Genomic DNA, 27,137 nt, shown 5'->3' with positions numbered 1-27,137 from the left:
AAGAAGAGATTAATTAACCAAATGGGTTAATAATAATAATTATTTTAATCAGAAACTACTTGCAGCTTTCGTTGGGTTGTGTTTTTTTTCTATAAATGAATGTTATATATTTCAATATGGACAAAACTTTAGCATAAGAAATATCATTTTATCATTGCAGAGTCATGTACAATATTATAGGGGGAGTGTTTTGATAAAATTAACTTATTTTAAATTAATTACTTAAAATCTTGGGCATAAAAGGTTAAAAGTGTACAATAAGTTAATCTTTTTTAGGATAAAAGGTTGATTGCTGAAAAGGACAACACAAATTATTAATAAAAGAAAAACATAATAAATTATGAAAGGATTAGGTCAAAACTCATGAAATACAAGAAGAAACATACAAAATTAAGCAAAAGTGAATGTAGATAGATCACGCTTATTCTTAAAGAAGTGAATCATGTAAAACTATAAGTCTTATTCCACCAAAAAAGAACTTGTATATTATTAATATCACGTTTGATTAATCTATTTTATATACATATATATGTATATATATATATACATGTATATGTATATATATATATATACATGTATATAAATATATATATACACATGTATATATACATGTATATATATATATATATATATATATATATATATATATATATATATATATATATATATATATATATATATATATATATATATATATATATATATATATATATATATTACAAGTGTCACTCTCTAGAAATATGTAAATAGTGAAAGATTATAGATTAACATTTCATCTCATAGAAGACACCATGTCACAAAACATAAGAATTAGTTGTGAATCACATTGTAAAAGTAATGTTTTTGTTAGATTAAAAGTTATATATGATCCATGTTAAAAGTAGTCTGAAATTACAAAAATATCACCGCACCATTATATGTTTCAGTTCCTGGACAACCGGGACATATAAGACGAATTAAAAATCAAAATCTGCATTAGTGAAGATTTATAAATTGTAAAATTAGTGTTGGCTTAAGTGTGACATAAATTTAAATAATTATTAAAAATAGATTTTATTAGCATAGGCTAAATCAACATTAACAAATAAATATTAAATAATTTAGACTAATATTAACTAAATTCACACTAACTTAAATAAATATAAACTAACTTCATCATATTTAATTCTATTAACTTTTTTTATTCTAGTTACAATATAGAACCAGCCCGACTAACATTATTTGTGATATTTATAGTTGATTCACTGACTCTAACTTTTTCTTTTTGATTTAAGCAATAAAATAAAATCAGTTAACTTGATGCAAAGTTTACATAATAAAAATAACTAAATTTTGTAATGACTTAACATTTTTTAATCCGTTGAAATTAAATTTAAAGTATTTATTTTTATTGACTTAATCAACTATTAACATCTCACTTTAGAATCTCATTTTAGGGTAAAAAGTGTTTATTTAAACCTAGTTTATTATTTTCTTGTAATATTAACGATACTAAAAAAATAATTTGAATATTTTCTTTTACTTTTCATATTAATTAAAATCATGTAACACGTAAATCCATAATAAAAATTAATATATTAAAATCAAATTATATATGTTTAATAATATTTTTTTTGCTATCAATAAATTTATCATTTAAGTCTGTCTTGGCTTTTACATTTACTGAACTTCTGTTAGGCGACATCATATAAACATTATCACTTAAATTTCATCAAAACTCGTTTTAAACAACTTCCTCAAAATCAAATTTAAGGATCTAACATGTGCTCGCGGAAGGAAAAACACATTTTCGCTTAATCTTTCATGATAAGCACGTTTTCATTTTCAAATAAAAGTCTCCTTTTAGATTAATATAAAGAGATTTCCAATAAATATTAAAGATATGAAAATGAAAAAAAAAAACGAACCCAAAAATTAAGACTCGCATTTTATAAGCTAATTAAAGTCATTTATGATAAAAATAAGAGTTAAATATGTAACTTTAAGTGAATTTTAGAATTAGTCCATTTCGAAATTTTGGACAAATTTAGTCCTTCATCTTTCGAAATACGTGGATTTAGTCGTTTTAATCAAATTTGTTAAATTTATTTGATGTTTCGTACGTATTTCAAAATTATATTTGAGTTGTTTATACTGTTTGACACATTTTTGCTTTAATGTTAAGTTAAATACTATTATGAAACACGCTTGAAATGTTAAATAAACTTTATAAAATAAGTCCAGTTACAAAATAAGCTTACCAAGATGGAGGTATAAGGTTGTCTTAATTGTAAGAGTTCGAAAGAATATGAATATGAAAAATGTTATGTATTCAACTCTTTCCACTGACATTTGAAAAATATATAATTGGTTTGAAGGATTTAAAAAAAGGATCTGACAGAAATTATGAATCCAACTTCTCTCATTGACAAAATATTAACAAGTAACATTTAGTGATATAAAAGAAAACTTGTCAAAGTAATTTTTATTACATAAAGTATTATTAGTAGGATGTTATTTCTAAAATATATATATTTTTTCAGTTTTCTTAAAACATGAAAAGTCTCGAATCAACTAGAAATATCATAAAAGATTTAGGATTAACAATAGTATCAAAATTATCTAAAAAATATTTTAACAATATTTATTTATTAGACCTATATCATGACATCCGTTTTCAAATATCAAATTATTATTATAATATTCTAGTCTTACATTTTTGAAAAGTATAAATTTTGTAAGAATCATTAAAAAATGTAGAGAGGTAGCCCACGTGATAATTTCAGAAATTCCAGCAGAATTTGGTTCGCATGGCTGCTTTTTGGGCCATACAAGGTCCCAACATTTGACTCACTCTTTCTTTCTTTCTTTCTTCCCTTAATAATAATGTGGAACCATCATCACCACAAAAACTCCATTTAATGTCTGCAATTCTTTCACTCTCTCTCTCTCTCTCACACACACTCACCTCTTTCAACACTCACATTTTTTCATCTATTCAATCCTCAAGCTTGCAAAATGCTATATATAATCAAAACCCAGTAATGAGTAGAAGAACAGTACAGTTTTCATATGAAGAATTTGGTGTAGCTATAGGTTGTTGCATGGTCAGTGAGTGCAGTGAGTAGTGTGAGAGAATAATACATTTTGGTGCATGCATGTTTTGTCTACATAAGTACATTTAATTCCAATATTCACATCATATCATTTTGTTTCTTGCTGGCTGAAGTTATATATAGATATATAGATATAGGTTATGGATCTGTTTCTGCAATGCTGCAATGCTGCATGAGCTTGTGTTATGTCAAACTGACTATAGTACTGAAGAGAGATGTGTGACTTTGTTTTTGTACAAAATCAAGTGCACACAGAATTTCTGCATGCTGCATAGATCAGTGTAATGGAAACTAAACCCTCCAAGGAGGAAAATCCCAAGTCAACCAAAAACCCAAACTCATTGGAATGTGTGCATATGCAGAGATCAATAATTAACTACAGCTTTAGGTAGAGAATGTTTTAATTTGCTTCAAGATGATTGCATTCTTAGTGTATATAATCATGCATCAGTAAAGTACTTCATATATTTTAAGAAATTGTTGAAATTCAAAGTTTATATATTTTTGTGGGGATATTAATTAAAAGGGGCAAAAAAGAGTTTGGTAAGAAAGTCATTTAGTGATTTTGCAAAGGAGTAGGTTGATTTAATGGTGATTTTGAAAATACATATCAGTGGTTGCAGTAAGATTGTAAGATAAAGAAGAAAAAGGCTTTATGTTTCGCAGTATAGTCTATAAATAAAGCTGTTGATATTTAAGAAGTGAAGTAAGATCTGATTTATGCACTGACACCTTTTTCCATTTTTGTTTTTTGCTCCTCTTAGGTAGAATTAAATGGCATGCTAATCTTTGCTTAATCAGAAGTTAACAACACGACCACAGGGACTTAATCAGAAACCTCAGTGGGTGGAAGAATTTGAAAAAATAAAAATAAAAAAGTGATTGGGTTCATTAGGAGGAGAATCACATGGGTTGAAACTTTTAATGTAAAAAACATGGTGCCATTTTACACTGAAATAATGAAACAGATGCAGTTGCACTTATTCTAAAGAGTCCCTTTCAAATGTTCAAAAACGAAATAAAGGGGTGCGTTTGGAAAAGCAAGAAAGCGAAAATTCAATTAAGCAATCACAAAATCCACCTAGCCATATATATATATCACAATTAATCATCATCTGGGAGCCACTCATCAGACGGACCAAACTCAAAAATCAGATTGTGGGTCCGAAAATTTATTCTCACCCTCTTCTTCACTTCACTAACCCCATCTCACCAACAACAACATTATTAGATCTCACGAAAAGAAAAAAAAAACATTAATTTAGATGGCATATGTTATAAATATACTGCTTCTGATTTTTCTAGGTTCTGCTCTTGTTCAGTTCAAAATCGGGTTAATCAGTTTTTGTTTTATTGCTTTGTCTACTTCTCACATTGCTAATTAATTACTGCTCCCACCATCACCACCATGCTCCTTCTTCCTCTAACTTATCTGCCACAAAAGCAGGGTAATATTGCATTGCACTGCACCGCAAAATAAAAATATCAATATATATTTCTCCGTACGTTTTTGCATGTTCATTCCGTTCAACTAAAAAATAAAAATTAAAAATTCTTGCTTTTTTCATTTCATAACTAGATTGGCCTGCCCACAAGCTTGAACTTGAATGTAAAACCATTTTATGGTGAGTTTCTGGATTTGTTGTATATGGGGTAAAATTGAATTGAAGCAAAATAAAAACTTGACCTTTATGAATTTTTGTGGCGAAGGATAACATTGAAGTTCATTGGGTGAATGATATTGTAGTAAAGTTTTGTTTATACCTTTTGAAAAAAAGTGAAAAAGATGGAATTTGATTGGATTGTGATGGTAATTTTTCCATTGAAGTTGTAACATATATCACAGTACAGATCACCCACCAATTACCCACTGTCTGCAGAAGCCGCCTCATAAACTGAGTTTCCCTCAAACTCTCACACACTCTCACACCAATAGAGAGAGAGAGAAGAGTAGTAACTTTTCTTGGCATAGAGAGAAAGAGAAAGAGAAAGAGAAAGAGAGAGAGATGGAGAAAGGGGACAAAAGGGTTCAGCTTTTTGAGGGTGAAAGTGAGATCTTTTAAGCGCACATCCATTTAGCAAAGAGGCAGAGTCTTAAACCACCAAGTGTGAAAAGAGAGAGAGAGAGAAAGAAAAACACACAGAGAAACACAAGGAAGAAAAAAAAGAAAGAAAGAAAAGAAAAAAAGACTTAATGTGCACGCCATTTATGGTGAGAAAGAAAGATAGAGAGAAGAAAATGAAGTTCCAAAGCTAACAACAACACAACCTCTCCAAATTAGGGCTTTTATTCTCTCACTCTTTCACTTCACTTCACTCTCCAAACTCGCACAGGTAACACTTGTTCATAAACCCTTCCTTAAAAAAACAAAACCCATGTTTTTATTTTCCTTATTTTTCTCGAATCTCTTCTTTCCTTCTTCTTGTTCCTACCGGCTTATTTTATTATCGCTTTTTTCGTGTTTGCAGTGTTTGAGACATGTTGGACTACGAATGGGGAAACCCGTCTTCAATAATGCTAACCGGAAACGAGGAGACCGCCGCCGGGGCTTCCGACCAGACGCACCGTCAAATCTTCGACCACTACGCGTCGCACTCGCTCATCCCCGACCACTTTCTGCACGCGCCAACTCACTCCGCCGTCACCACCGCCGCGGCCGCCACCGTCGAGTTCACCAACCACCACCACCACTTCAACCCGCAGTCGCACCACCACCAAGTCAACAACCACCACCACCACCACCCGTTCTTCGACCCACGCGCCTTCCACGGCACGTCCTCCGCCTCCTACCCCCCACCCCCTTCCATGCTCTCGCTTGACCCGCTGCCCCACGTCAACGCCGCCAACTGCGGCCCTGGGCCCGGCCCCGGCCCGGGCGGACTCCTCCTCGTTCCCAAGTCCGAGGACGTGGGCCGGCCCATGGACTTTGTCGGCTCACGAATTGGCCTGAATCTCGGTGGCCGGACGTATTTCTCCTCCTCCGAGGACGATTTCGTGAGCCGTCTCTACCGTCGGTCCCGGCCGGCGGAATCCGGTTCGGCGGCTTCCTCCAACTCCCCGCGCTGCCAGGCCGAGGGATGCAATGCTGATCTGTCTCAGGCCAAGCACTACCACCGCCGCCACAAGGTGTGCGAGTTCCACTCCAAAGCCGCCACCGTCATCGCCGCCGGGTTGACTCAGCGATTCTGCCAGCAATGCAGCAGGTTGTGGTGGTGGCGCTTGTCTCTTCCCTCACCGTCGGAAAATTAACATCAATCATTGATATTGAGTTCGCCTCTCCCAGGGGCACTTCCGTCTTTTCGCTACCCCTCGCGTAGCAATTTTATTTCACTTTGCAACACAACACACCGAACCAACCACGGCTTTAACTTAGTTCAAATTAAATTTTCATTATTTAATCGGGAGCCTCACGAAATGACGAAAACATCCCTCGTTTTCGTTCCTATTTTTTTTTTTGGATCCCAACATAGAAATTAAAATTAAAATCTGGGTGGGTCTTAGAAAAATTACGTTGCTTGGTTTCTTAGAAACTAATAAAAATGTGTGAAACATAGAATGGTGATGTTTCTCCATGGATGTAGGGGTGAGGTGGAAAAGACGGAATTGCCCTTGGGAGAGTGTTGATAATGATTGAGTTTGCCGTACGTTAAAAAAAAACCATATTCTTGATGCATCTTCATAGTGATTATAATTTGGATACACACATGCATACATATATTTAAAAAGCACATTATAATTAGTTATATAATTATGTCATGCTTCTTCACACGTTCCATCTGAATATTTAAAAAAAAATAAATCGATAAAAAATTAAATAAAATTAGATTAAAATAAAACATCACATACTAATTAGATCATATTCGTTAACAAAGAAAGAAGTCTACTCTAGTCTCATATTTTTTAATTTTAGTACCAATCAAACATTGAAGTTATTATTTCTTTAAAAAAACTTAAAGAATAACTTAAATTTTAATATTCAAAATTATTTTTTATATAAAAATATAATTATATTAATAATAAATTTAAATATTAAATAAGGGAAAAAGGTTGATTTAAATCCACCTCTAAAATTTTTATTACACTTTGTGAATCATTATTCTGAAATCTTGAATCGTGTAGAACTATCAAAGCTCTAGCTCCAATCATATGTCTAGCTAGGGATCTGACTCCAATGGTAATCAATCCCATGTGAACATATCTTCCTTGTTGATTTTGTAATTGTCTACCTGTTTGTGGAGATATTAAAGTAATTATCTCATAGGTGTTGTCAGGGAGATGAAAATCAGATCATATTCATTAACAAAAGAAAGAAATCTACTGTAGTCTCATATTTTTTAATTTTAGTACCAATCAAACATTGAAGTTATTATTTCTTTAAAAAACCTAAAGAATAACTTAAATTTTAATATTCGAAATTAATTTTTATATAAAAATATAATTATAGTAATAATAAATTTAAATATTAAGAATTCAAGTCCAAAATATAAGATCACACAATAAAAAATGCTTTCAGATGTCCATCATTATCTCTAACAAATTTTTCTCTCACAACAGAAATATTTATTTTGTAAAGAATTAGTTAGAACAAAGTTGAAAAATAATTTGTTTCGTAGTCGTAAATAAAAAATCTTTTTTTAGTAGAATTCTTGTTTTATTATATATATATATATATATATATATATATATATATATATATATATATATATATATATATTTTAAATGGTTAATCGAGTACCAGTTTGGTTGATAGCAAATTTTGGGTCACAATCGATGGCCGGAAATGATGTGCAAAAAATGAGACCAAACATCTTTTATTTATTTTATTTGTGAAAAAATTGAAGTAAGGAACTGCAAAAAATAAAAATAAAAAAGGGAAAATATGAAGGTGGTTCATTACACACTTTCTCGACTAATCCCTAGTTATTGACACTCTCTATCTCCACTCGCACACTCTGCCGCCTTCTTCTCGCTGGCGATTTTCTCTGCTCCGGCGCCGGAATCCACCGACGATCACTTCAACCGTAGCCTCTGGTTCGTTCTCATTCTCCATCTCTCCTTCCCTCTTCCTTCATCTTCTTCATTTTCTTGTCCACCGCACCGCGTGATCTATTATTGGTTGTTGTCTGCATTTTGGTACCGAATCAGAAAATAGGTTTTCATTGTTATTTTCTCAATTCATTCATCTGCCATTTGAATCCCACATTCAGGGTTGTTGAATCCTTTAACTCTCCATATTACAATGGAGCTTTATCAGCGAATCGAAACTCACGATTTGCTTTTTTTTTTTTCATTTTTCCTTTCAATATTTACACTCTCACGTTTTCCCTGAGGTATATGCAACTCTTTGTAATCCATTTTTACTCGCACTTGCTTGCTGAACTTGCTCTCTTCTTTTAGCATACAATGGCCGTTCAGTCGAGACCACTCTATAATGCCAGAGAGAAAAAACCAATCCATTTTTATGGTGGATGAAATGCGCATATAGATGTAGGCCCATAATTTGCCATAGGTTGAACCAAGGTTATTAGAGTCGAGAGTCTATGTAGACTCGTGAGAGCTTCGTAGACCTGACTTGTAGACTCGTACGAATCTACTATACCCCTACTTCATATAAAAAATTATATATAGTATCATACCAATTCAGAATTTAATCACCACAATTAATGCAAATAGTAAACAATAGTTCAATAATTATAAAATAACTTAGTTCAAGAAACATGATTATTATATAAGTTCAAATTTCAGCAAACACATAAGTTAATATGAATAAAAAAAACATAAATAACTTCAACTTTTTGACTCCAATCATCTACTTATATCATCTCCAACATCATCTTCTTCATTAGGATCACAAGAATTTGAATGTCAGTCTCACTTCCGAACATTATAAACCAGTCTCAATCAATTAAAAATCAAATAATTTAATTTTTAGAAAACCAAAAATAAATTAAATAAAAAACAAAACTACATATATATTATATATATGTAACAGAACAACAACGAAAGCCAGAGAAAAAAAATGAAATGAAAAAGAAAGATATAATATATATATATATATATATATATATATATATATATATATATAATGATTAGTAAAAGTAAAAAAAATGAAATAAGAAAACAAAGAAATATATATTATATACGTATGTCATTACTTCAAAAGAGGGAAAAGAGAAAGAGGGATCAACGACGCCACTTAACCAGTGTCCCGACAGAGCTGCCATGCGAGGCGATCAGAGTTGCCGTGCAAGACGATCGGAGCTGCGACGTGAATGACCGAAGCTGAGATTTCGAAATAGGTCAATGTTTTCAAGTTCTATCTTCTCTTCTTCTTCGATTAGGTTTTTCGAGTTGGGCTTCAATATCTGTTTTCGCTTGGGATTTTCGATTTGGAGCATTGGGGTTTTGGTTTGGGCTTAAAATCCGAAAGCCAACAACATGTTTTTGTGTCATTTCGTCTCGTTCTTCGAATTCGGTGACTCGCTCTCGAACTCGCGAGTCTGGTACGAGTCCACGAGTTTACTCCGAGTTTACTACGAGTTTGAAAAAAAACGAGTTTATATATGAGTTAACCCGTGAACACTGTCATGACTCGCAGACTTGTACGGGTGTACGAGTCAACCCGCGAGTTTGATAACCATGGGTACGTGCATCGAACTCTATTTCAGTTTCGAAGAATGTGTTTATATTAAAGAAAGTTGTTGTTCTCTCAATTGCATTCAATTTGAATTTGTCCTTTGTGGGTTGCATCCTTAGGTTCGAAAATCCCTTATTTTAAAAACCCTATATCGAGGTCCAATCGCCTCTGCACCCGATGAGATAGCGGACTACATGGTAAGGTGACGTTTGTGCCTAACCTCTTATTTGTTCTCTACAGGAACAGTTATCATTAATTATTTGTTTTAAGTGATTTTTAAACATTTGACCCTATTTTTTATTTGACCATTTTTAAATTTAATCATTTTTTAAAATTAAAATAGTGATAAAAAAGTTACCTACAAAAATAATAAAAATTATCCATAATAAATTACAAATAAAAATTACCTATAATAAAAAGGTGAAGACACATGTTATGTGTTTATATTAAAGAAAGTTGTTGTTCTCCCAATTGCATTCAATTTGAATTTGTCCTTTGTGGGTTGCATCCTTAGGTTCGAAAATCCCTTATTTTATAAACCTAGCGCGAGCTCCAATCGCCTCTGCACCCGGTAAGACTTTCTAATGCGTTTATGCAAATGTCGTAAAGTGTTTAGTTTCAACCTTGTCATTGATTTATGTGTTTTGCTTCTGAGTTGAATATGTTGAAGAAATTTGATTATGCTATTCGTGTCTAAAAGGTAAGCTTTTTTTCCTTTCTGTGAGTTACGATGTTGCCTTTCTTTGCTTTAACAGATAGCATTATTTTTCCATTTTGATTCAACTGAATGATTGTTGTTTTGATGATATTTTACTCAAGTTTCTATAGATAATGTTTTCTTAATTCTTTCAGGAGTTTCTTTTCTTCAAATATGGATGAGAGCATGAAACAGTTCCAAAAAAAATTAACAGAATTGGAAGTGGAAGCTGAGCACCATCTTTTAGCCCGACAATAGGTAATTCAAATTTATGAATTGAAGTTGATTATGTTTTTTCAAAGACTTATAAACTAAGTAAGTAATAAAATTCATTAAAAAGGAGTAAACTCTAGCTTCTATTGCTACATTGAGGACAAGAATTTGGTCTTAATGAGAAAGTAGATGGTAAAGTTCATAATTATATTTGTTTCTGCTATAACTTTTTCCTTGGTTTGTATGAAGTATGTATGTCAGAATCTATTGTTGTATTCAAATATTGTCTTGGGAACATGATATGGATGAATTTGAGACACTTTACTCACATCTAATGTATTCTTCTTTTACTTTCCTTAATGTTGCCTTCTTCCAAGGTTTTTACACAAATTTATGGTGAAAACATCCTGCTCGTTTCATAAATGAATAAGTATAATAAGAGTCTGGTACATAGTTCCTCGAATTTCAATCATATCTCCTCAAGATGAAATAGTTCTGTAGCATATTAATCATGGAAAACTACAGATTAGCATCTTGAGATCTGTGTCTTGTACAACTTTGTCTCTTGACTTCAAAAGGCATGTTTAGATTCTCAAGGTTCTCAAAATGCAGAAACTTCTTATGTTAACTTTTCTGTTAAAATTTGACAAACTCCGTCAGGTGATTGACACGTGACTAGCATGTCACCCTGATGTGTTTAATCATGTGCAACTTAACCATATATAATTTTAGAATGGTTTATTTCTTCTAAGTTGCACATGATTAAAACATTTGTTAATCATGATCTACTTTTAAAAGGGTGTATAAGTTTCATCAATAAGTGTGATGTGTAAAACTATTAATATTGATTAAAAGGGTTATAACTGTTAACCATGATGGAGACATAAAAACTAAGCATAGAAGTACTGGAATCAGAAGAACTATAGGAAAAACTATAAAGGAAGATTTAAAGGTCAATCATTTGTCTATATTACTGTAGAACACAACAATGTTTGATCTATAAGTTACAAACGTAGCTTTTGAAAAAATATGGTATAATAGCTTTTTTTTTTCCGAAAGAAGCTTTTAGCTAAGCACACCCCCTAAGTGACAAAAACTATATTTAACCTTGACCCATCTACCAAAGTTGTTGGGCAACTAACTCTCCTAAATTATGAAACCTTAGTGTTGGCTGTTGTAATTGTTCTTTGATTAGATGTCTTTGGTGTTACATTTCTTTTTTCCCTAGTATCATTGGTATACTGTCCATTCTACTATCCACTATATTACCCTCTGCAATAAGTTAAAACAGAACTCAATTTGCACACCAAAAGCTACGAAAAGCCAACTAAAGTGCCAAATGAGTTTTGTCAGTCAGTTTGGATTCACAAAGTAACTAATTACTTGATCCCAATGTTATTTCCTTATTACTATGTACAAAAATCACTTTAATACCACAATGCCAATCAAGATTATTATTATTTTTTGTTTACTATGCCTATAAAATCTTCTTTTTAATTGCTTTTCTATCAAATGTGCTATACAATTCTCCCTTTTGGAAAAATACAGCTGGTTGAGAATGATAGATTGAGAAATGGGAATAGAGAAGCACTTACTGCATTAAGGAAAAGGGCTCGGACAACAACGAGCAGTGTTCCATCTCCTTTCGAGTCAATGATGAGGGGAGTTCCTGAGAGCTAAAGACCTTTGGTTCAGGATGGATGATGTTTCCAGGAACAGATCTGTTTGCCAGAATACAAGTTTCATGCAGCTCATACTATATTGGAAACATGTTTTTGGCCACCCTATTCTCTAACCATTTGAAAAATACTAAACGAAAGTCAGAAAATTTCCCTAGATGTTCACCCACTTTGGTTATCTTTAGTCATTGTAATTGCAATTGCTGCAACAATGAAAAGAATGTAATTTTACGTAAATGTGGCTTTTGTCTAATGCGCTGTTGCGGTTTCAAAATGCTAATGCCACTTAAAAGAACTATTCTTTGTGTAGAACTATATCTGAATTGTTGACACGGGACTTTATGATTATTTTTTATATTAATTTATGTTTAATTGTGTAATACATAATCTTTACTTATATAAGCAAATGACATGACACCAACATTATAGTTTATAGGTTGTGTTGAGACTGACTATCTCCATTCATGTTCTTTTATTGATCGTTACTATTATAATTGTCCAAACTTTGAACTATAGCTATAAGTGAAGTCCTTTTATCGAAAACTTATTTTCAATAAAAATTGCTTGCTATACTTTTTTACTGACCATGTAATTATTTACAGATCAAGCGAAGCTTGACTTTGAGTCAAAGAAACTACAGAGCATTATGAAGGAAAAAGCTTACCTTCTATCAGAGTCAGGTGTTCTTGCAGACAAGATAAGCCCTGGAGTGCTCAAAACGCTTGTAACCTTAAATGACAAGAGAAAGTAAGATGCCTTGACTTGCTATGAGTAAAAGCTTGTCGTTGCATTGTCAACTAGGTGGAAAATGTCAGTGGTTTCTGGGAGAATCTTTCTTGGAGCATTTAGGTTAAGTCAGTTATCTAGTCTGTTACTGCAAGTGTGTACATTTTTTTTCCAAGTTTATATACTATTAGTACTACACTCAATCCTAGAAATGGAACTATTGTTGCTTGTCTGCCTTAACTTATTTTGATGAAACAATAACTTATTTTAACAAACTCTCTTGAGATAGATTTTTTTTACGGTTTAAAAAAGAAGCTATACCAAACATGGACCTGATTCCTAATTTGTTATGTGGACCTTGCATTTTCCCTAGCCAGATGTGGGGTCTTTATCATCTAATGGCATTAAACCAACCTCTTCTCCAACCTTGTAACCAAGTCATGAATTTAGAACCAAATGAAGAAGAATGATGTCTGGGCTCAGTTTAATATTATGTAATTATTACCTGTTTCGTGCAAAATTATGAGTTGTGGTAGCCTGGGGTGGGGATTAAACAGGAATTGGGTCAGACAGATTTGGGTTAGTTTATCATAATATGGCAAATTAAAAGTTTGGTTTTTTTTTGTTAGTTTCTAATGGTGCTTCAAATAAGATTGTCACTGAAGTTGGATATTTATGGGAAAAGTGTTAAATTGAGCTTGAACCATTGACTTTGGTAAAGTCAGAGAATCTAGCATTCGACAACCATGTGGTTTCCACGTTCCCATTTTGTTGTGGTCCCCATTGGAGGAAGATCTTTATATTGAGTGGAATGATTGCATTAGAAAATGAACACATGTTTCACCAAGAAAGATTTTGTTGGACAGTCTGGAAAGGATTGTAATATGAACAAAGGGATTGTGATCTTACAAAGTGTTTCCAGAAAAGATAGGAGAAATTAAAGTGTTGGGATAATTCCAACACTTCATGGAAGGTGTTGTCACCAATCAAACAATTGAAGTTTTAGCGTGCTACTCACTTTTCCTATTACTTATTTTTAGGTGAGGTGGTCCAAACCTCTATCTTTAGGGTTAAAGATATGTGGGAACTAAAGTAGTTTGGTGGGAAGAACAAGGCAATAGTTCTAGGGAGTGAGTAATGATGTTATGTAACATTTTCCTGCTTCTCTCACTGCTCTTCCTATTACTTTGTTGCATAGGAAAAAAATTAAATGAACAAGAAATGTATTTAATCCCTTAAAGTTAAAAATGTATTTAAGAGGATAATGTAAGATTTAGAATTATTGTAAGATGTAATGTTTGTGGAACTCAAGTATTCATGTAGCTATTAAGATTTGTGTTTCAAATTTCTTGAATACTAAAAAAATGTAGTATATCTAATCAACGAATTGTTTTTCTTGAAAACATTTTTTTCTTCTTTTTTGTTTAATAAGTGGAGGGGTATTCATGGGGTTACGTTATCGATGATTTAATCTGACCCAAACCCAGTTCAATCCATTTAAACCAGGCTGAGTTTTATTTTGATTGTGTCAAAACTGATTTAACCTAAACTAATTCACTATTGAATGATGAGTTTAATATAAAGGATTCAATATTTACTTTTATACTTATATTATAGATAAATTATATAGTGTTTTTTTTTAAATTAGTTTAGAAAAACTTCTAATTAATACATATTGACTTATTTAAATATTGGTTATATTTTTATAAAAATTATGTTAATGTTTAATCAAGTTAATACTTGAAAGTTATAATTTTTGTCAAAAAAAAAAGAAAAATTTAAAAAACTTCTCTATCTCAATCCATTATTTATTTATTTATTTATTTTTCTATTTCAATCATCTTCATATTAAAAACATGCAATATGGGATGAGAAGACAAACCTTCCATTGCCACGTCATCGTGGTCGTAAAAGGGCTATGCAACTTATTAGCAGTTTTCTTTCTACACTTCCATTATTATTAAATGCACTAGCTATTATTGGAAAAATATTAAAATATATTTATTCTTCTATGTCATCATTGTTCTCTATCGCAAAGGAAAAAAAAAAAAACTTGTTTCATACACATTTAATGTGTTTCAAAAATGTTCTAAATCTTTTTTCAAAAATTGTATTTTAAAAAGTATTGTACGTGTTCCTAAAAATGTCTTACGAAAAGTTTATTCTGAAAAACTCTTTTGAAGTATTTTTCATGTGTTCTAGAATTCTGAACACTTTATTTCGAAGATCCTATTTTAAAAATCATGTTTAGAATTTTCAAAAAATTTATTCTGAAACGCTTTTACAATAGATAATCCAAAAAGTCACTTTATAAAAGATTATTTGGAAATGATAGGTGTGTAATTAGAAATTATTTTAAAATTTCTCATCTTTCAAATTTTTTTAATTAATAAATGTTTATTAGTCTTTATTCCTCAACTTGAAATTAATGTATTTAGATATTGCCATTATTATGTTATCAAAATCATCTGACTTACCACGTGAATTATAAATATGACATAACAGCCACATTATTTTTTTTACGTAAATTTTGTTTTTAATTCTTAAAATTTTTAATAAAACTACTTTTAGTTTCTTAACATTTGTTCATGGGTTTTAGTCCTCCAATAATATTTTTTTATGAAGTCTATTTCCTCAATTTTTGTATTTAACATCGTCTTTAATCTCTCAATTGAAGTTTAATGTGACAATGTCTTTAATTTTAAGGTACTACAAAGTTTTTGATTTTAAGGTACTACATAGCTATTGATTTTTAGGCTATCTAGATAATATTTTTTCCTTTGTGAGACAGTGTCTTCATTATTTGAAGTATATAAATCTAGAATGATACAAACATTTGTATTCATAATAATTTAAGGATTAAATAATTTTTTGGTATGTATAAAAAGAATACCATACTGAAATTGTTTTTTTACCATAAATTTCAGTGTTCTATACTAAACATTATTGAATAAGCAAATTTAGTCATGGTATTGACTTTGTTACTTTTTTGAATAAACTGTATATTTTAAAAAATACTTTGGTAATGCTTTTTTAATATAGTAATATTTCTATTTTTAGGTTGTATTTATGTATTTATACATATGTATTCATATTTTACTTTTAATAATTACGACATATACCATGTATAATGTGTGTATATTATTTTGAATATAACTTTAAAATTGTTATTTAATTCTATTTCTATTTAATTAGATAAAAAAACACGTAATATTTTTAAAATATACCATTTTATATAAATTAAAAGGTAAAATGACTTATTTACATGAATTAACCTTAAATCAACACCCACATTGTTGATAAAAATTACAATAACGATATATTTTTAATATATATGATTGGAAAATGCTTGTTGACTTTTAATTTTAGGCAAGTTTGTTAACGTTAGCTCCACTATAACATAATAGAAATAAAATGGTTAAATATATACAAAATTAATTATAATAAAAAAAGAATTTCACAAGTTATTAATAGTTTTTTATATTTATGATTAGGTAGAAATTATTCTTGTATAATCTAGAATAATCTATGCTATCTATACTTTTTTACTATTATTTATACTTCTATACTAATATATAAGTTAATTCTTCATTTTGGTGTTCAATTTGTTTTTCATTTTCTAATGTTATCGTTAATTATTTGTTTTAAGTGATTTTTAAACATTTGACCCTATTTTTTATTTGACCATTTTGAAATTTAATCATTTTTTAAAATTAAAATAACTTTTGATAAAAAAGTTACCTACAAAAATAATAATAATTATCCATAATAAATTACAAATAAAAATTACCTATAATAAAAAGGTGAAGACACATACACACACACAAACACACACACACACACACACACACACACACACACACACACACACACACACACACACACACACATATATATATATATATATATATATATATATATATATATATATATATATATATATATATATATATATATATATATATATATATATATATATATATATATATATCACTTTTTTGTGTGTGTAGATATTGAATTAAAAAAATAAATAATTTGATCATTTAATAAAAAAATTAAAATAAAAAAATTATCTTAAATTTTGATTAAATAATTTTACTAACATTTTTTAAAGTTTAATTAATTTATTCGATTAATTTTTTTTTGTAATTAAATTAGAATAATCATTTATAATAAAATTACTTATTTATATATATTTATAATAGAATTGTGAAAACTTTTTATATTTGCTTTTATAATTATGATTGATGATAAAAAAATAAATTTACATACATATAAATATAATGTGTAGTTAAATGGTATTGTAAAAAGTATATTTACTTTCGTACTTAAAAGTTTTAGAATAAATTGACTCTTTAGATAAGTCTTTCTCCAACACTTCTATCATCAAAATTAGGTCAGAAAATTAGAGAATCCTAGAAAAATGATGAGGTAACTCTGATGTTGAATAACCTCTCAATAAGAATACAACACATTATGAAAATAATGGAAGATACTTGCACCCATATTGCCATACAAAAACAGCTGAAACATTCCAATTCCGGAATTTGTAAACAAATATACACACCACAACAGTACAATCAAAATAAATCTACAAAACGATACACATCTAGAAGAAAACCTAGATATAACCAAAATTACAGATCACAATCATATGTACAAAAACCTTCTACTTCTAGAAAGACTTATACAATAAGATCTTCAAATTCCAGAAAACCTACTCTAAATCCCGACAAACATGTTAGGAAGTTTAGAGAAAATAAAACATACAAACAAACCCTAAGGTGTTATGCTTGTAACCAACCAGGACATTTCTCCAGAGATTGTCCAAACATTGTAAATCTTTATACAAAGGAGGCAGAACTTATTAAATCTTGCCATATGAATCTTCTTCCAATTGATGAAGACATATCTACAGATTCTGAAATACTATCAGTGGTTAGTATAACAGAATATAATGACGAAATAAATTTAGACAATAGTCATAAAAACTATGATATAATAAATGATTTTACAAATAACGAATTCGCCCAATTATACCCTAAACAAAATGAATTCGAATTAAATGAAAAATACAATGAATTAGGTGAAATCCTAGATGAATTAGGATATGGCCTGATGAATATAATAGAAAAGAATACATGTTCACACACACTGCAGTTCTTTATAGGACCAACATCTATTCCTTGCCTATATTGTGATAGGTATTTCCACAAATCCCGAAGGGCACATTGCCCCCATTGTTACAAAATTTTTTGTATTATGTGTATCAAAACACATTTACCAGAACAAGAAATACCAACTTTCTTAAAAGAAAATACAAAAGATAAGACTATAATAGACACTAGAATTTCTATTCTAGAAACTAGACTAAACAATCTTGAAGAAAAAATTCTTCTTCTAAAACAAATAAATCAAAACCCAGAAACTAGTATTGTTTCAAGAAACATACAAAATACCATGATGGGAACAACAAAATGTATCCCACTAGTTTGCAATAAAAGACAACTAATATCTGTCAAAGTATTAGTTAAATTAAATTTTCCAAAACAAAACCAAAATCCAGCCAAAGAAGAAATCATACAGGCTCTCCTAGATACTGGATGTTCTCAGATAGTCATCTGCAGGACAAAAGTACCCTCACATATGATTACTAAAAGTAAGCATATACAAAAAACTAGGACCATGTCCGGGATTGTAATGCTAAATGATGAAGAGATAAGCAATATTTCTCTTCAATTTAGTACAAATTGCGACCTATTTGGCCAAAAAATACACATTAGAACCATGAGGGTAGAAAATTTAGTCCCTTCAAAACAAACCATGATTATTGGTTTAGATTTTATTTTAGACCAAAATAGAACCATCACTATAAATAAAGATTATGTTATCATTAGTGATAAATCACAAATGTCACCCATAATTAGTGGAGATAGTTCTACAGAACCATCCCTTAAAGAGTGTTCTTGTACAAACCCTGAATCTTCAGAAAAATGCGACTGCATAAAAGAAGATTTAGAATTTATGGATTATTATCCAAATGACATTATGGATTCCTTTTCATCCATAAAAATATCCAAAACAATTACTTTTGACAATATCCAACAGATTTTGGATAGATTGAATAAAACTAGTATAATAGGTGAAGACTTAAAAACTCTTTTTTTTTTATTATTATTATCTGACTTCGTATACCTCAACTGCGAGCTAAGGGGTTGTTATACTCAAGTGTTGTTAGCACTCCTCTTAATATATACCTCGAAGTTATAAGCCCACTATAAGCATTATAACCCAAAATACGCGTAGTATTTGATTGTTTCTAGTCAGATATTAAAACAAAAATTAAAAGAACATATGAACAAGAAAATATAAGTATAAAGAGTGTCGCAATATGCAAAGTATTCCTCAACCTACAAAGGTAGATCCAATGGGACTTATGGCTCTGTTGGCTCTCCTGGCCATAACCTGCCCGATCTACAAAGGGTATCCTAGCAAATACAGGCCACTTCAATTACACAGATATTCATAGGGTATCCAAGGATATTCATAGTTAAATTATAATTCTAACATGCTCTGATACCAATTGTTGAATTATGAATCCAAAAAATATTATAAGAAGCATCAAACAATCGATATAATTGAATTATCCCAATATTAAAAGCAGTTCCTAATAATATAATAATAGTATGCGGAAGCGTACCTGATCAGTAATTAAGAACAATATAGATGAATAGTGATACCTGATCTTCCAAATTAAATCAATGAAAGACTAAAATTAGTTTACATGTGAGATAATACTGATCTCTTTCTTGTAGGGTTTTCTAGAAGGTATCTTACAAATGTGTTTTTACATCGTCTCATAAAACTGACTAATGGGATATCAATTTTATATCCTTACCAGCAGAGACCAGGGATCTCTCAACAAGTTCCTGAATAGTTAAGTCCATCACAGACCGTTCATTGAACAATCCAACCCATCACGGATCATTCATCAGAAACCGAATATATATTATCCATAAATTAATAACAATTGTGTAATATAATTGATATTTACAAATAATTTAATTTATTAATTAATGTTAATCCACAATAATAATAGAGAATAATAATTTTATATAATAAAATTATATAAAATACAACAATCTCCCACTTGGATAACATTAATAAATAAATTAATTATATCAATTACAACATAAGCACAAATACCAATTAAGAAATATAAGCATAAATCACAAAGATAACATCCGATAGGGATACATATCATATGCTTAGATTTCAAAAAAAAATGGATAATAAATAAAATAAAAACAAACATAACAAATATGTGATCCCAAAATGGTTCAAACATTTTATATGTTGAAAGAGATGTAATGAAACTGACGTCATTCATAAATTTACATCTCATGAAAACCATTATAATATAAAGGGTACATTACAGACTCCCACTAATCCAGAACATCAAAAGACTTAACCACATCCATATGAGTTAAAACTCCAATAGCTAAGTCTTTAGTTAGTGGATCTGCTAACATATCTTATGTAGCAGTATGTTTAATCTAAGTCTGAAAATCCAAAACTTTCTCTCTAGCAAACATAAATTTTATATCAAGATGCTTTGAGCATTAGAATGTATGTTGTCTTGAGAGAAATGCAAGGCAGTAGTATTTCCACTATATATTACAAGTAGCCTAGCAATACTTTCAACAATTTGAAAGCCAAAAAATCAAATTTTAGGCCACACAGTTTGACAAGTGCTTCATAACAAGCAACATACTGCCTTCAGGAGTAGCTGTAAGAGTTTGTTTAACCCTTTTCCAAGAAATAACTTCTCCTTCCATCATAAAATCAAAGCCAGAAGTAGATTTTCGGTCGTCAGGGCAACCATCAAAACCAGAATCAAAAAAACAAAATCAGACTAACTAATGACCTGAAGTTGATCAGACTTCTTATAGGTCAACATGTGATCCTTGGTTCCCTGCAAATATCTAAAGACCTTTTTAACGGCTTTACAATGACCCAAACCTGGGTCGCTCAAGTATCTCCCTACAATATTAAAGCAAAAGATTTAAAGGGACGAATACAAACTTGAGCATACATTAGACCAACAGCGGAAGCAATTATGGAACTTTTCCCAATTCAACTCTATCATTAACTATCAATTTTAAGTACTTTGAGTTGAGGACATTGAGATTTAGAGAGCTTGTCACCTTTTTTTAACAGGTGCTACACATAAAGAGTAAGAATGCATGTTAAACCTTGAGGATCAATATATCCTCTCTGAGACCATCCAATAATGCCACATGGCCTGTCACGAAAAACTGAATGCCTAGAAAAACAAAGGCATCGCCAAGGTCCATCATATCAAAGTGGCTATTTAACACAAATTTTGTCTCAGTCATAAATTCAACACTTCTACTAATAAGAACAATATCATTAACATATAAGACAACAATGATGAATTGACTCCCACTAGCCTTCAAATGAACTGACCTGATGTATTTTCCTTGAAACAAAAAAATAATGACCACCTGGTCAAATTTCAAATACCATTGTTTATAATCTTGGCTCAACTTATAAATAGACTTATTCAACCTGTAAACCAAAAGCTTTTTGCCTTTTCTAGCAAAGCCACCAGGTTGAACCATATAGACTTCCTCATGGTATATTTCAACACCATCAAGACACACTGTTTTGAGTGTTCCAACAATTTCTTACAAGGAGCTCTTTAGACAGTAGTGGACTCAAGAGTAAGAGCTGGAGGCTCTTCTTCTCTCAACGAAGAGTCCATATCGGTATTTGTCAAATATAAGTCCAAAGATTCTTTCAAGTCCTCAAAAAATTTGTCTTATTCAAAATTTTGACCAAAGTCAATTGCATAGGCAAAGAAGCCAATATCAAAATGACAAAGAAACATCTAATATGCGTGCAATAAAAATTTAATGTTTCTGAATACACACCCAAACATGTGTATAATACCAAATTTCTCATTCACTATGATCCCGCCTAAGGGTCCCGAATCATAATAAATAAGAAATATAATTCAAAAATAAAATACTATGCACAACTTATGTCATAAAAAAAATAAAGAAATCTAATACCGATAGGGTACAAGACAATTGATTAACATAAGATAAAATTCAAAAGTACATTATTTCAAAAAATAAAATAAATTACATTAACAACAACAAACCGCCGATAGGGCATGATTGACATTAATGTAATAATATAAAATTAATTAATGAGATAATTAAATTATCTCATTCACACAAAATTTTATACAACTGTACCCACGATAGGTGAGTTCACAACCATATAAAATTATATCAATCATGCTTAACAAAATATAATAAAATTGTATTATACATGAAAAACCCCTTAAATAAAAATATTTACAAATAAGGGTCAAAAAATTTAATTCAAGTATAAACATGCTACCAGAGAGAACATAACACAAAATTAAATTTTATTTATGAAATAATTAAAATAAATTATTTCATCTACACAAAATTTCATACGACTATATCCACGATAGGTGAAATCACAGTCATATAAAAATATATTACTCATTTAATTTTTAATTTAAAATGGATGCCTTAAAAACGTAATTAAATAAAGCGAATAATTGATCCGCCAATTAAAATAAATAAGCAAAATCATGCAACCATTTAATGAAACATATTTCGTTAATGCACCAGAATATAAACATAAATACTAGGTGCCTTTGCTTTCCCTAATTGAATGCCAATTTAATATGCAAAGAAAAATATAAAAAATAAATTTCAATAGAAAACATTTATAGCATTCAATAAGCACTATTCAATTGCATGATTTGACAATGAAATGAAAAACTTTTCAATTGCCATAATTCCAAATCCAAATTCACATATTTTTTGTACAATGCTCCTTTTGCACTCTTATTCAAATAATACAATTAATTCATGTATTATAACCAGTAATCCACGTATCCAAAACCAATACATGGCACTTTGTTTTCAATTCCCAAACAACACGCATGTATCATTCTAGTGCATCCAAAATATACACGAAACATGAATTTTAATTCCAGTAACAGAATATGTGCATGGGTCATATGGATTGCAAACCACATCGATAATTGCATCGACAGTAAAAAGATTTTCCCAAGACAAAAGCCATTCAAATAAGCAATTAAGAAACTTAAATACCCTAAATCTTAAAATCAAAAGAACATCTATTAATGACCCATAAAGCAATACATTTATATGCAATTCACATAAGTCATCCAATTCAATTGCATCAATTCTAATAAATTAGCTTGCAGCTAATAGTGGCAATTGTAACAAAAATTCAATTAAAACCACATGAACAAGTCCCTTTCTCTCTCTCTTCCGCGAGCCACCATTGACGGCAAAACCCAATGCAAAACCATTAGCACGAGGACAAAAGTCTTTCCAATCACATGTATTCATGCTATGATAAAACCAAATCACAGCTTTCGTAACATCATCCAAAAACAATTTCTTAGTCACCAGAAAACTGAATTAATGCATAAGGTTCAAAGAAAATGAAATCTCTAAAATTCCATAATTAGGATCCTGAAATTGCCACAAATTGGTAACTCAAGATGGATCTACGATGGTTGCACGGTGGCAGCGATTCAGCGATAGCGCCAAAGAAGACGAAGGAGCAGCGCCACCAAAGCAAGAAGAAGGGTGCCTCCGAAACAAACCATCTTGCCGGAACAGCGAACCCAAATCCCAAACTCCGAACGTTCCAACGCTAGCCACCGCGCCACCAGACCCATCGTTCCAAAAAACGAACGAGGACTGACATGACAGAGGCGCTTCGAGTCGCTGTCACAAACGCGACCGTGAGCTCTCCTGCGTTCACACAGTGCCACCACAGGCTAGAGGGGCAAGCTTTTATACCATGATTGCTCCTAACTTATCACCTCTTCCATGTTGATATTAACAAGTCATAGTATACACAATCTAATTGTCAATTTATGTATAACTGGTGTCAGAGATATAATAGTCTCAAGAACCATATTTCTGTCTTTGAAAGATAAAGAAAAGGTTTTCCATCTTCGGAATCGCTATAGCTTTGTTACAGCAAAATCCCCCCGTAAAGTTTGTCTCCAAAGTAAGCAAATGAGGGTATACACTCCCTTAAATTCAAGTAGATAAAGTTCATGATGAACTTCAAAAGAAGATGAAGAGTAACCAAAACAAGGTAAGTATATGGTCTTATGTTCTTATTATGACTTTTAAAGCTGAGAATTATTCAATGTCTTGCATTGAACCTGCCTTCTGCTAACTGTTAGTTATTTGTCTTTTATATACTTAACCATCTAGAGATCATCATTCCCCCCAAAATATTCGGGACTGATTTAACTTTAATCATGTAAGGTACTTGTCCTCATTAATTCTTAGAATACTTTGAATTTGTGACAACTTTACCACTTATTGTCCCCATAGCTGCAATATCATGGGAACTTTTGTCAGCAGAGCATGTAGAGTCAAGGAAAATAATTGCCAAGAAAGTTCTCAAATCAGAAGGAATAGGAGGTACAGAATTTCAACATTCACAGTTATCCTAATCATCCTCACAGTGATTAAAAAGGCCATGTAACTATTGCATGTTTATAGCACAGAGGGTTAGAGAATAGAACTTCAGTATCCATTCTACACTCGATAGGCAATGGAGTTATGGACTACACTTGAGTTTGATATTTTCATATAGCTAAAGACTACACTAAAGGATATACAGGAAAATTGGAAAACTCCAAGCTACTAATACCCATCGAATGCTGCCTCCAGCTATATTCAACGTATTTCACTTGCATTTTTTTCTTACCAAGTTTCATCATTCAGAAAGAACTACATTTGTTTTCAATTAGCCATGTTGCCTAGAAGCATATATATTCAAGTTTTCAGAACTTCATTTATTTCCTTGATAATGTGTGGTGAGACATGTAAGCAGAAAATTATATTCTGTATAGCCCAGCCATTTGAACAACTTTTATCACTGAAATCAATCTAGATTTCAAGGTAAAGGAAATCCTAATTCTTTTATGTTGATATTGTCTTGGGGTCATTATGACTTTCAAGGTTGGATTTTTCACAGTATACATTTGCTACCATGATATTTTTAGTAGGCATCTAGCACATGAAGTGACATGAACAACGATATTTAATGACAACAATGTCAATATCATCTAACAACCAATACCATAAAACCATGTTAAGCAGATACTCCTTTTGATTGTTAAGGCACCAGAAGATAGCACGCAACAAACAACCATGTATCAAACATCAACCAGCCAATATCCAATATTTGAATTCACTCATTGAAATCATAAAGATCCACAATTTCTATAAATAAGAGACAGGGGGCAATAGAAACTCAATGTTCGTCATCTGAAGAAGCAGAAAATACTTGCAGTCTAGCACAGCGAGAGCAATCTAATATAGCATGAACAAACGCAGACATCTGACATGTTAGAATTTATGATGAAACAGCCCAAAAATGTGATTTTGACGAAACAAACATTGAACTTTAAGTTTGAAAGCGTAAAATATGTGTGGATGAGTATAAAAAGTTCATTAATTTTCATAATAATAACTTAAAAATTATAACCAACAATGATTTCCAATTAGTTGATAATAGAAAAATTCAAAGAAGAAACTTTGTACAGGGCTGAAAATTTCATATTAAGTTTCATAACAAAAACAAGTTTTCAAACAAACCTTCTGCACTTACCAATCAACATTTAACAAATTTGCAAAAGCTAACCCATATTCCACAGTTTAGGGTTCTCAACCTACCTTTCCTGTTCTGAAATCTCTCTCATGGATCTCTTGAACTGTATATGAATTAGATCTACTTCGATTTCAGGGTTAGCGAAACAGAGGTAAAGTGAAGATAGCAGAATCCATAGGAAGACAAACATTGAATACGAAACATTAAATATAGAAAAAAAAATAATAATAAAAGAAAAGAAAATAAAGCTGCTTATACTTTGAAAAATGAAAAACATGGATTCCATGGTTGGTTGAAAATTAGGTTGCGAGATGCTTCATGGCGATCGCCATTTTCTTTGTGATTGAAATCGAGAGAAAGCGATAGTTCATATTAAATTTTGTCGTTTATTTATTCACTTTATTCTATACTTATTATTTTAATAATTTAATAATATGTATAAGAAAAGAAATTACTATGGGTTAAATTTGGTTTTACTGCATAAATAAGCGAAAATAAAATTCCTTATTATCTCAATTTTTTATTTTTCAAAATTTAAAAATATTATATATACGAAATATTGTGGTTCATCTCACTGAACCTTCCTCGCACTGTAACCTTGTCACTTAACCTGAAATCGGAGTTCAGTCGAAGAAGACGAAGTTCGGTTGACGTTGGCGAGTGAAATCCGGTGAGAAATTTGTCACTGTGTAGAGGTACGTGCAAGGTTATTAGACTCGAGAGTCTATGTAGACTTGCGAGAGCTTCGTAGACCCGACTCGTAGACCTGATTATGGTTCATTTCTGCATTAATTTCCTAGTTGATGAATTGTGATTTTGTTCTTCTTTTGTTAGATATTTTGAGTTTCTAGCATTTTTCATGATCAAACAAACTTATTTCATGGTATATTAAAAAACAACTTATTGTTAATTTGTTACCTTCTACAATATAATATCATTAAGTTAATATACAAAATAATTTTATATTTATTAAAATTAAAGTGAAATAAAAAAAAAATTAACAAAATCATTATTATAATAGTTTTGTAGAAAACATATAAAAATAATAGTTTTAAAAAATAAATAAATAATTATATTCAAAAGGATAAATTAAAAAAATATATATAGACATAAGATAGAGAATCCTCCTTATGTATAATTATATAAATATTTGTAAGTGTTTGTAACATAGGAAAAATATAATGTTATTGAAAACAAAGAAAGATCATATTCATTAACAAAGAAAGAAGACTAATTTTTATATAACTTTTTAAAAACATATTTTAATTTTAGTACCAATCAAACATTGAAGTTATTATTTCTTTAAAAACCTAAAGAATAACTTAAATTTTAATATTCGAAACTAATT

At 30.6% G+C, this 27,137-nt stretch overlaps 2 pseudogenes across 2 annotated transcripts; both read left to right on the top strand.

Moving 5' to 3' along the window:
* Positions 1-4,968: 4,968 nt before the first annotated feature.
* On the top strand, positions 4,969-6,769 carry LOC114181599 (squamosa promoter-binding-like protein 8 pseudogene; annotated as a pseudogene). Its single transcript, XR_014994313.1, has 2 exons — positions 4,969-5,429; positions 5,565-6,769. The product of XR_014994313.1 is annotated as a squamosa promoter-binding-like protein 8 pseudogene (transcript).
* Positions 6,770-10,588: 3,819 nt separating this feature from the next.
* LOC146886733 (uncharacterized) lies at positions 10,589-13,291 on the top strand (annotated as a pseudogene). The gene is made up of 3 exons (XR_014994181.1): positions 10,589-10,688; positions 12,192-12,414; positions 12,925-13,291. The product of XR_014994181.1 is annotated as an uncharacterized LOC146886733 (transcript).
* The last annotated feature ends 13,846 nt before the right edge of the window (positions 13,292-27,137 follow it).

This window comes from Vigna unguiculata, chromosome 4 (assembly GCF_037176805.1).
Source record: "Vigna unguiculata cultivar grain cowpea cultivar isolate G323 ecotype 2 chromosome 4, ASM3717680v1, whole genome shotgun sequence".
In the NCBI taxonomy this organism is placed as follows: domain Eukaryota; kingdom Viridiplantae; phylum Streptophyta; class Magnoliopsida; order Fabales; family Fabaceae; genus Vigna; species Vigna unguiculata.
This window is presented reverse-complemented; position numbering and strand designations above follow the sequence as displayed.